Raw genomic sequence first — 6728 nt, forward strand, 5'->3', positions numbered from 1 at the left:
AAGACATGCAGTGGAGGGGAGCAGAGATCAATCACTAATGATTAAATGCAGAGTGGTGCATACAGAGCAAAAAGAGAAAGAAACAGTGCATCATGGGAACCCCCCAGCAGTCTAAGACTATAGCAGCATAACTAAGGGATGGTTCAGGGTCACCTGATCCAGCCCTAACTATAAGCTTTAGCAAAAAGGAAAGTTTTAAGCCTAATCTTAAAAGTAGAGAGGGTCTGTCTCCCTGATCTGAATTGGGAGCTGGTTCCACAGGAGAGGAGCCTGAAAGCTGAAGGCTCTGCCTCCCATTCTACTCTTACAAACCCTAGGAACTATACTCAACAAAAATATAAACGCAACACTTTTGGCTTTGCTCCCATTTTGTATGAGATGAACTCAAAGATCTAAAACTTTTTCCACATACACAATATCACCATTTCCCTCAAATATTGTTCACAAACCAGTCTAAATCTGTGATAGTGAGCACTTCTCCTTTGATGAGATAATCCATCCCACCTCACAGGTGTGCCATATCAAGATGCTGATTAAACACCATGATTAGTGCACAGGTGTGCCTTAGACTGCCCACAATAAAAGGCCACTCTGAAAGGTGCAGTTTTATCACACAGCACAATGCCACAGATGTCGCAAGATTTGAGGGAGCGTGCAATTGGCATGCTGACAGCAGGAATGTCAACCAGAGCTGTTGCTCGTGTATTGAATGTTCATTTCTCTACCATAAGCCGTCTCCAAAGGCGTTTCAGAGAATTTGGCAGTACATCCAACCAGCCTCACAACTGCAGACCACGTGTAACCACACCAGCCCAGGACCTCCACATCCAGCATGTTCACCTCCAAGATCGTCTGAGACCAGCCACTCGGACAGCTGCTGGAACAATCGGTTTGCATAACCAAAGAATTTCTGCACAAACTGTCAGAAACCGTCTCAGGGAAGCTCATCTGCATGCTCGTCATCCTCATCGGGGTCTCGACCTGACTCCAGTTTGTCGTCGCAACTTCGCACAGTCATTGAAGAGGAGTGGACCAACATTCCACAGGCCACAATTGACAACCTGATCAACTCTATGCGAAGGAGATGTGTTGCACTGCATGAGGCAGATGGTGGTCACACCAGATACTGACTGGTATCCCCCCCCCAATAAAAAAAAACTGCACCTTTCAGAGTGGCCTTTTATTGTGGGCAGTCTAAGGCACACCTGTGCACTAATCATGGTGTCTAATCAGCATCTTGATATGGCACACCTGTGAGGTGGGATGGATTATCTCAGCAAAGGAGAAGTGCTATCACAGATTTAGACTGGTTTGTGAACAATATTTGAGGGAAATGGTGATATTGTGTATGTGGAAAAAGTTTTAGATCTTTGAGTTCATCTCATACAAAATGAGAGTACAAAAGTGTTGCGTTTATATTTTTGTTGAGTGTACAAGTAAGCCTGCAGTCTGAGAGCGAAGCGCTCTATTGGGGTGATATGGTACTACGAGGTCCCTAAGATAAGATGGGACCTGATTATTCAAAACTTTATAAGTAAGAAGAAGAATTTTAAATTCTATTCTAGAATTAACAGGAAGCCAATGAAGAGAGGCCAATATGGGTGAGATATGCTCTCTCCTTCTAGTCCCCGTTAGTACTCTAGCTGCAGCATTTTGAATTAACTGAAGGCTTTTTAGGGAACTTTTATGACAACCTGATAATAATGAATTACAATAGTCCAGCCTAGAGGAAATAAATGCATGAATTAGTTTTTCAGCATCACTCTGAGACAAGACCTTTCTAATTTTAGAGATATTGCGTAAATGCAAAAAAGCAGTCCTACATATTTGTTTAATATGCGCTTTGAATGACATATCCTGATCAAAAATGACTCCAAGATTTCTCACAGTATTACTAGAGGTCAGGGTAATGCCATCCAGAGTAAGGATCTGGTTAGACACCATGTTTCTAAGATTTGTGGGGCCAAGTACAATAACTTCAGTTTTATCTGAGTTTAAAAGCAGGAAATTAGAGGTCATCCATGTCTTTATGTCTGTAAGACAATCCTGCAGTTTAGCTAATTGGTGTGTGTCCTCTGGCTTCATGGATAGATAAAGCTGGGTATCATCTGCGTAACAATGAAAATTTAAGCAATACCGTCTAATAATACTGCCTAAGGGAAGCATGTATAAAGTGAATAAAATTGGTCCTAGCACAGAACCTTGTGGAACTCCATAATTAACTTTAGTCTGTGAAGAAGATTCCCCATTTACATGAACAAATTGTAATCTATTAGACAAATATGATTCAAACCACCGCAGCGCAGCGCCTTTAATACCTATGGCATGCTCTAATCTCTGTAATAAAATTTTATGGTCAACAGTATCAAAAGCAGCACTGAGGTCTAACAGAACAAGCACAGAGATGAGTCCACTGTCCGAGGCCATAAGAAGATCATTTGTAACCTTCACTAATGCTGTTTCTGTACTATGATGAATTCTAAAACCTGACTGAAACTCTTCAAATAGACCATTCCTCTGCAGATGATCAGTTAGCTGTTTTACAACTACCCTTTCAAGAATTTTTGAGAGAAAAGGAAGGTTGGACATTGGCCTATAATTAGCTAAGATAGCTGGGTCAAGTGATGGCTTTTTAAGTAATGGTTTAATTACTGCCACCTTAAAAGCCTGTGGTACATAGCCAACTAACAAAGATAGATTGATCATATTTAAGATCGAAGCATTAAATAATGGTAGGGCTTCCTTAAGCAGCCTGGTAGGAATGGGGTCTAATAGACATGTTGATGGTTTGGATGAAGTAACTAATGAAAATAACTCAGAACAATCGGAGAGAAAGAGTCTAACCAAATACCGGCATCACTGAAAGCAGCCAAAGATAACGATACGTCTTTGGGATGGTTATGAGTAATTTTTTCTCTAATAGTTAAAATTTTGTTAGCAAAGAAAGTCATGAAGTCATTACTAGTTAAAGTTAATGGAATACTCAGCTCAATAGAGCTCTGACTCTTTGTCAGCCTGGCTACAGTGCTGAAAAGAAACCTGGGGTTGTTCTTATTTTCTTCAATTAGTGATGAGTAGAAAGATGTCCTAGCTTTACGGAGAGCTTTTTTATAGAGCAATAGACTCTTTTTCCAGGCTAAGTGAAGATCTTCTAAATTAGTGAGATGCCATTTCCTCTCCAACTTACAGGTTATCTGCTTTAAGCTGCGAGTTTGAGAGTTATACCACGGAGTCAGGCACTTCTGATTTAAGGCTCTCTTTTTCAGAGGAGCTACAGCATCCAAAGTTGTCTTCAATGAGGATGTAAAACTATTGACGAGATACTCTATCTCACTTACAGAGTTTAGGTAGCTACTCTGCACTGTGTTGGTATATGGCATTAGAGAACATAAAGAAGGAATCATATCCTTAAACCTAGTTACAGCGCTTTCTGAAAGACTTCTAGTGTAATGAAACTTATTCCCCACTGCTGGGTAGTCCATCAGAGTAAATGTAAATGTTATTAAGAAATGATCAGACAGAAGGGAGTTTTCAGGAAATACTGTTAAGTCTTCTATTTCCATACCATAAGTCAGAACAAGATCTAAGATATGATTAAAGTGGTGGGTGGACTCATTTACATTTTGAGCAAAGCCAATAGAGTCTAATAATAGATTAAATGCAGTGTTGAGGCTGTCATTCTCAGCATCTGTGTGGGTGTTAAAATCGCCCACTATAATTATCTTATCTGAGCTAAGCACTAAGTCAGACAAAAGGTCTGAAAATTCACAGAGAAACTCACAGTAACGACCAGGTGGACGATAGATAATAACAAATAAAACTGGTTTTTGGGACTTCCAATTTGGATGGACAAGACTAAGAGTCAAGCTTTCAAATGAATTAAAGCTCTGTCTGGGTTTTTGATTAATTAATAAGCTGGAATGGAAGATTGCTGCTAATCCTCCGCCTCGGCCCGTGCTACGAGCGTTCTGGCAGTTAGTGTGACTCGGGGTTGTTGACTCATTTAAACTAACATAATCATCCTGCTGTAACCAGGTTTCTGTAAGGCAGAATAAATCAATATGTTGATCAATTATTATCATTTACGTGCCGACGTGAATTACAATCTTACCAAATTTACGCTTAGCCTTAGCCAGCAGTTTCAAATTTCCTTCAATGTCGCCTGCTCTGGCCCCCGGAAGACAATTGACTATGGATGCTGGTGTCGCTAACTTCACATTTCTCAAAACAGAGTCGCCAATAACCAGAGTTTGATCCTCGGCGGGTGTGTCGTCGAGTGGGGAAAAACGGTTAGAAATGTGAACGGGTTGGCGGTGTACACAGGGCTTCTGTTTAGGGCTACGCTTCCTCCTCACAGTCACCCAGTCGGCCTGCTTTCCCGGCTGCTCGGGATCTGCCAGAGGGGAACTAACGGCGGCTAAGCTACCTTGGTCCGCACCGACTACAGGGGCCTGGCTAGCTGTAGAATTTTCCACGGTGCGGAGCCGAGTCTCCAATTCGCCCAGCCTGGCCTCCAAAGCTACGAATAAGCTACACTTAAGTACCGTTACTGCTAAAGGAGGCCGAGGAATAACTAAACATTTCACACCCAGAGCAGAAAAGTGCAGGAGAGACAGGAGAAGCCGCCATGCTAAACCGGCTAAGAGCTAGTAGCTGCGCTAAGCTAGCGGATTCCTAAAAACACGCAAAGTGAATAATGTGTAAATAATTTAGAGGTGATTCAGCAGAAGGAGTGCTTTAGTTAAGGCACGTGAAGATTACACTGGGAAACAAATCGTTATCTAGATAACTAGATCAATCTAACTGCGCAAATTAAACAGCTAACAGATACAGCAAAACACCGCTGTGCTCCGGAACAGGAAGTGATACAATACCGCAGTGAGAGCCAACCCGGTATCAAAGGGGCCCATTACTTATGCAACCCATCATCTGTTATGTGGGCCGCTGAAGAGGAGGTACTGCTGGCCCACCACCACCAGAGGGCGCCCTGCTTGGAGTGCGGGCTCCAAGCACGAGAGGGCGCCAGACCCAGAAGAAGTGACAGCTGTCACTCATCGCACCAGCTGTCACTCATCTACACCACTATATAAGCCGGACTGCAACTCCACCTCCCCGCCGAGAAATCAACTACCGAAGAGGTAATTTTCTCTGCTGACTCAAATCGTTGAGTAATAATCTGAACTACTTTTGCAGCCGTTATCCTGTGGTGTCTGCCTTATCTGTGGGATTGGCGTTTGGTGTGATCAGCGACGGCTTCGCCTCACACCCCAAACCAAGATAAGTGGTTAAACAGGAGCTGCACGAGTGTGTGATTGGAGGTGGAGGTGCTCCCTCCTAACTGAGTGCAGACTGTGGATTACTGAGTGTGCGACTTCACACTCATCCATCCTGTCTTGTTTTCTGCCAGCAGTACCAGGGTCGACAGCCGAAGACAGAGGCCACCTGGGGACTCGGGACTTGGCGGCTCCGGTGTTCTTCAGGCCGTTGGTGGTGGAAGCCGTGTGGGACGCGGCTCATCTCTCGTCGGGGGTCTTCTATCTTCGAGCCTGCCCACACCTCACCTGGTGTTAATTGACTATATATATTTTGTGTGTTTAGTTGTGTGTTGTCACAACATTAAATTGTTACTTATTGGCTTATTCATTGTCCGTTCCTTTGCGCCCCCTGTTGTGGGTCCGTGCTACGACACCTTCCCAACATCATCTTGGCTTTTAAATTTTTAATTAATTTATATTTAATTTCAGGTTGTAGAGGTTTACTTTCAGTCTGAGTTTAAGAAAGATAATTTTAGAAATTTTTATATTGAGAAGCCTGGTTTACTTTTTGTATTTGAAATGCCATAAACAAATTAAAATGTGTGAAATACCAAGGGGCTGAATACTTTAGCAAGCCACTGTATGCTGAAGAGCTTTTTTGATCTATAATAACGATTCCAACTAATGAAGCGTGACAAGATGATCTGAGGAGCTGAAACCAATATAAAGCTTCAATTTCAGACCTTCACGTTTATTGAGTCAGTTACTTGCAAAGGAAACAAAAGAACAGCTGATGAAGCTGCAGAGGATGAAATGTTGTCACCAAACAAAAATTAAGGAGCATCGACTTAAAAAGAACAAACGGAACAATTTGAGTCTTTGAAAAAAAGGTTGTCAAAGCCTCCCTGCGAAACAAACGCTCACAAGCTGAAAATAAGAGAACGTTCTACGAGGAAAACACCAAAACTGAAATGTTTCTGTTTATTTTGTTTTGGGTCTGACAGATTTGAATTAGTGTTTGAACAAATTTCACACACAGACTCATCATTATGATTAACTGCTACTAAACACCATTCACACATTGTATAATGCATTCAGCATTTGGTGAAAGGCCTGATTTATTTTTAATTTTTTAACGTAACGTACAGTGGTCACGAGAGGCCACAACACTTGCAAATTAAGACAACACCAGCAAATGCAGAATGCACAACTTTTCCTGACAGACCATTCAGTGCTTGTTAATTCTTCCCTTGTGTTTTTGCTATTTGTTCCTGTGCTTTTGCATATGTTGTGTGAATTTGCAGTAGACACATTACCAAATTAAAGTAGAACATGTGCTGTAGGTTATATTTGAGTTCTCCATATTTGTGTTTTTCTCATATTGAAAGATGCTTCTTGATGCTACTCTCTTTTGTAGAGTTAATGCAGGCCTTTTTAACCTGCACCAAAGAAGTAATGATTTCAGTTAGTCCA

This window comes from Thalassophryne amazonica, chromosome 3 (genome assembly GCF_902500255.1).
Source record: "Thalassophryne amazonica chromosome 3, fThaAma1.1, whole genome shotgun sequence".
In the NCBI taxonomy this organism is placed as follows: domain Eukaryota; kingdom Metazoa; phylum Chordata; class Actinopteri; order Batrachoidiformes; family Batrachoididae; genus Thalassophryne; species Thalassophryne amazonica.